The following is an 8,499-nucleotide window of genomic DNA, read 5'->3' on the forward strand; positions in this document are numbered from 1 at the left end:
GAACTTTTCCACGACATTCTAATTTATTGAGATGCACCTGTAAGCGGGACTGAAAGTATAGCGGACCTTTCCGTTCAGAAAACCAAGAGACCAAGTAGTTTAAACTGAAAGGCTTTACTGAATGAATAAAAAAGTCATATAATCATTGTCAATTAACAAAAAGAACTGTATAATTATACAAACATGACAAAAAAGCAGAAATTAAAATAAGAACGTCCTCTCAGCTGGTGCTTTGAGGTACAGGGCCGCTCTCCGTCTTACTTCTCTTACTGGGTTTAGAGCCGTTTACTGCGGCTCTCTTCTTACTCTCCTGTTCTAGTCTTTCCTGTTTCTTCTGCAAATATGATGCCATGTTGTCAAAGTTCACCTTATACAAGTGCTTAAACTGACTCTCCAGTCCCACAGAACCTGTGAACAGAGGACAAGTGCAAAGCATGAAGTGTTCAGAATAGAAAATCTGAGCTTTAGAGATACATTAACCCTATAAAGCCTACTGTATCATATTTGATACCTGAATGGACTTTTATTTAATATATCAGGCCTTACAGGTTTAAGGGGTCATTTTATACATTTCCCCCCTGAGATACACTTTGATTAACTTATACATATTTAACCCTTTTCATTAGACATTCTGGTGTTTTTTCTCTCTCTCTCTAATCTTCCTTCATATTATTTTGACAGGACAGTTTGTGTTTATAAAAACTGAATTGGTGTCTATAAGTAAATTATGTGCTCAACTCAAGAACTCTGTTTCATTATAATATTTGTCGGATTTCTTACCTTTAAAGACATCCCGCTGAGCTTGTAATGCTTCAGTGACCCTCCTCAGTTCAGGAGTCTCTGAGTCACACAGCTATAAACAAGCAAGATGAGTTCACAGGAGCCGAGTTGACTTCAAAACATGGAAAGAAAGCCACATGACAGCATGTATGTACCTTCCAGTGCTGCTCTGAGTATCGATACAGGAGAACATTCACGTCTTCAGTCTCCAGTAAGACCCACAACCGGCTCTGTGAGTCAAATGTCATGTCGCAAGGAGCATGAGGAAGAGCAAGAGTCTCAGCAGGGCTCAGACACCCCTCTGTCCCAGAATCCACCGTGAAGAGCTGAACTGAGGGGAATCTACACATAAGGATATGATTTTAACCATTTAAATGTATGATTTGTGTGTAAAAGACACTTTCTAAAGACTTGTGTGTTTCCATTTTAACAAAAGAACACTGTTGTTGTCACTGAGAGTCTCTCAGAGTCCAGTTATGTCTGAGAACATAACCAGAAATCTGCAGAAATGAAACACACCTCTCACACTGGACAGCTACACGTCGTCCATCCGGTGAGCTGATGATCCTGCAGACAGCAAACCTCTGAAGACCGAAAGAAATATAGTCACAGTGTCTCTTTAAAAGAGATCGGGGTCAATTACAAAATATACACACCTGGATCTGAATGGAAATAAACACTATAGCAGCGGTTCTAAACTTGCTGAGCTTGAGTTGTCAAAACCCAATAACTGAAGGCACCTCCATATATACCATAGGCTAAAACATTTCTTCCAGTATTTCTGCTGTAATAATGAGAAAGCCGTTTGTTTTCAAACTCTTTTATTAACACAAACTAGGTAGATATATTAAATTAATCAGCCAACCACAATTGAGAAGTTAATAGTTCAATAAAAATGTCTTGAGGGGAAAATAGTAAAAAAGAACTTCCATTACAGTTTAATTACCCCCCCAGCATTTTAATTAATTTACATTATTTTGATAATTCAATTTGAAATTTAATGAAACATTAATAAAAACATTCAATGTTATCATTAACTAACATCACGTTTTACATCGTTAATGTATATTCTTGTAGTTAAAATATCACGATACTTTGATTTATATATTTTCATATATAAATGAATATACCATGCAGTGATGTTTGTAAATTACTAATTAAAAAATGTGGATTTTCTATGCATTTTCATCAAGTAAAAATGTCTTCATAGTTTGCATCCCTCAAAAAAATATGCAATTCTTCATGTTTTTTTTTTCTCTTAAAAAGGATTTATTGTACATATTGCTGTGATTTGTCAAACACTCACTGTGCACAAATCTGTATTTATAAATAACATTTTAAAAGTACCTAAAAGCAGTCTTCTCTAGACTTATTTTCTTTTACCTGGAGAATTCACCACCTCACTTTCTAGCCCTGATTGAGCGCCTGCAAATAATATTGCCACTGCAATATTGTGAATTCTGCATACCAAAAAAACAAAGGCAACCATAAATTACATAATATATTATATGATACATAAAGTATAAATTATCTAAATTATTTGTTTTAATAATTAAAAAACAAGTTAAAGCTCTAGACCCCAGGGGTCCACAGCCCTTATATCTAGGTTAATATATAATGTAATTTTGTGGGATTGTAGTACACATTATATGTATTATGTGCGTGAATGGCTCATTGATAACAAATGGACGGCAACTTTTCTGTGTCTGTGTTATCAGATTCAAGGGTGAATTGCCTCAGGTCAATGCTGTGTAACCGCCGGCCAGTCTCATAATGCCAAACCTTCATTGTTTCATCCTGTGAACACAACCATGTCAGTCCTACCGCATTAAGACACTTACAACACCCTTATAATCACTATCCCAATAGAATATTACAGTAAAACAATAAAGGTAAACTGGAAAAACACATACTCCTGAATCAGAAAGAAGCCAGTCAGGATGTCCCGCAGGCACAAGCAATGCACTGACAAATCTGCATGAGAAAACAAACATGTTTGAACAAGTGAGAACAACATATGAGGTTGTCACAGTCCACACTTACTCTCTGCGCCCTAGACAGAAAGCCTGAATAATGTAGGGTGACCGCCGGAAACTCACTCGGATCTTCTCATCTCAGTCTGCTGTTATGATATATTTATCACCAGGAGAAAGTGTCTGTAGAGGAAAATACAAAAGTATCAAATATTAAACTTTTAATCTTTTTGTTTGGTTTCAGCACTAACTCTCACAATGAAAACTGCCAATGAAAAGCACTGTTCTGCTGATGTATATCATACCACATCTAATAACATGGAGAGATGTCCCAGCTTCAGCTCTCCTGGTTTGCGTGGCTCCAGAACAGAGAATGAATAAACATCAACAGACTTATCAGCCACAAAGACTTCATCCTCAGCCTAGGGTAGAGTAAATAGAAGAGACGTGCACCGCCGCACAACCCACCTAGAAGAAGACAATCATAGACTTACACTGAGCCTTACAGAGAAATTAGCACTGAAGGAACAGATCACCCAAAAAGAAAAAAATATGTCATCATTTACTCATCCTTATGTTGTTCCAAACCTGTTTCAAATGATTTTAAAAACTAGTATACTAGCGATATTTTTCAATAAAGAGAAATGTGTCAGTCCTAAATTGTTCAGCATATTCTTCAAAAATATGTGTGTTCCCCATGTGAGAGAAAGTGATACTGGACTGATACGAGTGATGGTGAGTACATTTCATGTTTAGGAATGAGATTGTGTTGTCACCGTGTACTAATGCAGTGCCACGATGGCTCAGTACAGAAGAGAACAAGACGTTTGTGGTCATCAGTGAGCGCTGCATGCTTCCCAGACACTGACACAGCAAATGCAAGAATCCTGTCACTGCCACTGTCCTTCTCCTCTGATCCTTCCCCACTGCAATACACAAATATACATTTCAAGATATTTCCTCTACATCTTGTGACGTAACCCTCAGATAAAGAACTCATAAAGAGAAAAGAAACATACAAAAATATTCAAGTTACCTTTTATCATCACCATGAGCTTCCTTTGGTTTTTTCTCAGCTTTGGCACAATCGAACACAAACGGCTCTCTATCAGAAAAATGTGAAAAGCAAACTTTTGTCTTTTTTTGCCAAGTATAAAAATAAAATAAAAAACAAGTACAAGGTGCAAATAGACAATATTGAGAGATGATCAAATATGCTAATGCTAAAATATCAATGCTGAAGTCCTCTGATCTGTTTAATATAAAGATTTTTGATGTTTAATAATAACACAATCAACCTGCAGTACTGATATCAGCACAGCTGTTATCACCTGATTCATTTATGTATAGATTCTTAAAACATAATCATAATAAAATCACGAAGTCAAAATAAAGCATTTCTAAATGTTTTATGGCATTTTACTTTTATGAATTCAACCAATTTGAATTTCAGCCAAATTTGAATTCAACCAAAAAGACAAGATAAAACTGGTGTTTTATATCTTCATAATCAGCATACCAAAATGTGTATTTATCACAAATAGTTTGCGGTACATTTCAAGTCAAAGTGTATTAAGCAAAGGTACAACAATAAAGCAAGCAGCAATAATTATAGGCAATTAAATGCAGCTTCTACAGGCTCCAGAGGACAGAAGAAAAAACTGAATTAAATTGAATTAAATTAAACATTAAGCTAACAGAACGGGAAGAGTAAAGTATAGAAACTACAGTGCAATATGATGATGCAAATGGACTTGAGAACTTGCAGTACAGTACTGATATGTGCAAAATCCCAGGTAACAGTTTATGAAAATCATGTAGTTTAATCACTTAGTGATGACTACCGATATAAAGTTGGTTCGACGTTTGAGGTTTGACATTTGTCAGACCCTATAATCTATGGGCTGCGTTTTATTACTGGTTCATACAAGAACATTTAGATGTTGGTTTTATTCACAGAACTATAGCACAACAAAAGTTATTGAAATGGAACAATTGAGAAAAAGCTTGCAAAGCATCACAAAGATTGTGCAGTTTACTGCCCCCTAGAGGACGATATTGCACTTGTTTTGACCAAGTTTGACATTCAGAAGTTTAAATAACTTAATTTAGAATGCACACAGTTTGATATCTAAACTTCAAGAGGTGTGTCTTGTTACTTGTTCAAAGAACAATATTTACAGTCATTTTTTACTATCATATGTAAATCAGGATGCACGCTACTGAATTAAATTTGAATCTGTTAACACATTAATTTTTAAAACATACAGTATTCCATCTCGATTTCAAAGGGTGTGTCTTGTTATTGGTTCATTTACGAACATTTAAATGTTGGTTTTATTCACAAAACTATAGCACAGCACGTGATATTGAAATGTCAACGAATACATCAATCAATGTAAAGTAAATACGCCCTTCTATCTTAACTTCAAAGGGTGTGTCTTGTGAGTGGTCCCTAAACAAACATGTAGATGTTGGTTTTATTCACAGATATAAGACAACACATGATATTAAAATGTGAACAAATACATCAATTAATTTCCTATAAATGTACTCTTCCTCGGAAATCTTCAATAGTTCTTTAACGATTTAGCACAATGACCAGAAAAATAATGTGTTATAATTTTTTTCAAATGTAGAAAAGAACACACAATGTGTTTTATTTGTTTTAATCTGATTTAAGGTATTGTAACAGATAGACCTTATAATGTAAAAGTGCAGGATAGGGACCGTCTGCAAAGTGCAAAACGAAGAGCAAAAAACACAATTATTCCATCTAAATCAGGGATCCTCAAATCTGGCCCACGAGATCCTCTTTCCCGCAGAGTTTAGCTCTAACCCTAATCAAACACACCTGAGCATGCTAATCAATGTCTTCAGGATCATTAGAAAATCACAGGTAGGTGAGTTTGATCAGGGTTGGAGCTAAACTCTGCAGCGCATTGGCCCTCCAGGGCAAGATTTGAGGAACCCTGACAATCTGGCTCTTCTGAATCAGCTACTGTTTTGTTATTAGTTTAAGTATTTGCTATTGACTGTTCAAATGCGGAGTTTTGCGCATTGTGTGTGTGTGGCGAGCGTGCGCGGCGCGCGAGAGAGAGAGAGAGAGAGCGCGAGCGAGACACATCACAGTGGAGTCAGCTGTCTTAACCGTGGCTTGTGTACTGCAAACACATATTCATCACTGTGTCTGTCACGAGACTCTGTTCCCCTTTCAGGCTCTGTCTTTACATTTATTTTGAAAGATGAAGCTCGCGCTTATGGTATGGGGCGTTATATTTCCGACGAGTGCTTGCGGTGTTCGGCCAATCACAATGCACTGGGTCAGCTGGCCAATCAGAGCAGACTGCGCTTGTCGGAAGGAGGGACTTTGTAGAAAATGAAGCGTTTGAGAGAGGCGGGGCATAGAGGACCTACAATAATGTACAGTATTTGAAAAATAATGTGTTTTTTGAACATTAAAGCATGTCAACATATTCAGTTACACCAAATACACAAAATAATGATCTTTAAAAAAGCATCATATGACCCCTTTAAGAAATGTGAATAAATAAATAAAAAATACACAAAGTCTGACATGTAGTAAACTTTAAAGAGTTTGTCTTGTTACTGATTCACAGAACAACATTTACATGCTGGTCTCATGCACAGAACTATAACACAACGCACGATATTGAAATGGCAACAAATACATCTATTCATTTCTAATAAATACGCTCTTCTGTCCCAATTCTAAGGGTTGTGTCGTGTTACTGGTTCATGGAACAACATTTACATGCTGGTTTTATTTGCGAAACTGCAACACAGCAAAAGCTATTGAAATGTAAGGATTGAGCGGTAACATTTACAGTTTTTGGCCGTAAATGTGTTTACAGTTTTCCTGTATTTTTTACAAAATTATTCTGGCAACCACAGCTGCCAAATTTATTTTGTAAAAACTACAGAATTTTTGTTTACAGTGCAGGTCTCACAGACTCTGGGTAAACTGTACTAATTGTGTCTTCTGGGAAACATCTGGGTTTCTTCTGAAGCTTCTAGCATAATTGAGCTATTATTTTGTCTTGTGGACTATATGTAAACATCGTTGATGCAAAATATCGTACTAAAAAAATTACATGCATTTTGTGCGATCCCTCTTACAAAACATTAAAGTGTTCTTTTTTTAAAACAAACATACAAACCAAACCAAATGGACCCTTTGAAAATGAGCTCGATAATAGAACTAATTGATGCATTTATTGATCAGCTTAATAAACCGTTTACTTGGCTATGCAGTTTCAGTTGAATGTTTTCTCTCATATTTCTCTGACTAAAACCAACATTAAAATATTCTTCTAGAAACCAGTAACAAGACACACCTTTTGAAGTTGAAATAGAAGACTGTATTGATTTTAAATGAATTTTAAAGGTTTGAATTCAAAACTCAAGTCAAAACTACTGCAGTATCTTCCTCTAGGGGTCAGTAATACTGGTGACTCTTTGGAAGGTTTCGCAAGTGAATTTTGAGTGTCAATAACATGACTTCTGATCTCTTTTGACAACGAAAGCAACTGCAAAATGTTCTTTAAGAAGTCTGTAGCAAGACACAGCCTTTGAAACTGAGGTAGAAGATTGTATTTATTTTAAACTATGTATTGGTTTAACTTTCTATAGTATGTGTTCTATTACCGTTTTGTGGCTTAAACCCCCATCAAAATGTTTGTCTAATCTGTAACAAGACTCACCCATTGAAGTTGTGTATTAAAAACTTAACTGCAAAACAACACTCTTTGCCAGCTTTGTCTTAATTGTTCAATTTCAATACCCTGTTTTCTGTTATAGTTCTGTGACTAAAACAAATATAGAAATGTTCGTACAAAGACATGAGGTTAATACAGAAGAGTGTATTCATTTATTTATTGGTTTAATATATGTATTAATAGTATAACCACTATCACATATCTTGTTTACAATATTTCTTATTTAAATTCAAGTGAGCGTTATAAGTGTTTGTCTTTATATCTTTCAAAGAGCTTGGTGCACAAATTGCTCTTGTTGTGTTAATTGTAAAAAACATCCCGGTGGGAAAACATTCATCGTTTTATCCTTTCCGTGTACTTTGTAGACGGTCCCTAGCTGGCCTCGGCGCTGCTAGAGACTTTATGCGTTTCAACACACAGAGGACGACTAAAACAGATAAACTGCGATGTGTGTTCAGGTCTACGTTTAAATGCTTTTCAGATAAGCCCTTTTGTATACAATTATACTCATCCACTAAGAATTTATTGAAGTTTTTCAATAAATATCTGTCTAATATCAACGTCAAACACACCAATGCTATGGCAAGCCGTTTTGACTTTTATTCATTCTCAGGATATGAATTCTTGATATCAACAATTACATTTTTACTAGTTAAAATGTTCATTCTTGATATCAGGAATTAGATTTCTACTAGTAACAAATGCTATTTTTGATATCAGCAACTACATTTCCACTAGTAACAATGTTAATTCTTGATATCAACAATTACTTTTCAACTAGTAAAAACTATAATTCTTGATATCTGTAATTGTATTTTCACTAGTTAAATGTCACCATAGGCTGCCATTCAAAATCAATTGTTGATATCAAGAACTGATTTCTTACTAGTTGAAATTCCAATTTCACATATCAGAAATACAATTCTTACTAGTAAAAACCTTTATTTTTGATATCAGAAATCACGTGGTTACTAGTACAGACGTCTATTCTTGATATCAACAATTTA

The 8,499-nt window shown here is 35.3% G+C and overlaps 1 pseudogene; it reads right to left on the bottom strand.

The window, feature by feature from the left end:
- Positions 1-99: 99 nt before the first annotated feature.
- On the bottom strand, positions 100-7,481 carry LOC107572407 (tRNA (guanine-N(7)-)-methyltransferase non-catalytic subunit wdr4-like; annotated as a pseudogene).
- Positions 7,482-8,499: the final 1,018 nt, after the last annotated feature.

This window comes from Sinocyclocheilus grahami, unplaced genomic scaffold, assembly GCF_001515645.1.
Source record: "Sinocyclocheilus grahami isolate Dianchi unplaced genomic scaffold, SAMN03320097.WGS_v1.1 scaffold1747.1, whole genome shotgun sequence".
Lineage (NCBI taxonomy): Eukaryota > Metazoa > Chordata > Actinopteri > Cypriniformes > Cyprinidae > Sinocyclocheilus > Sinocyclocheilus grahami.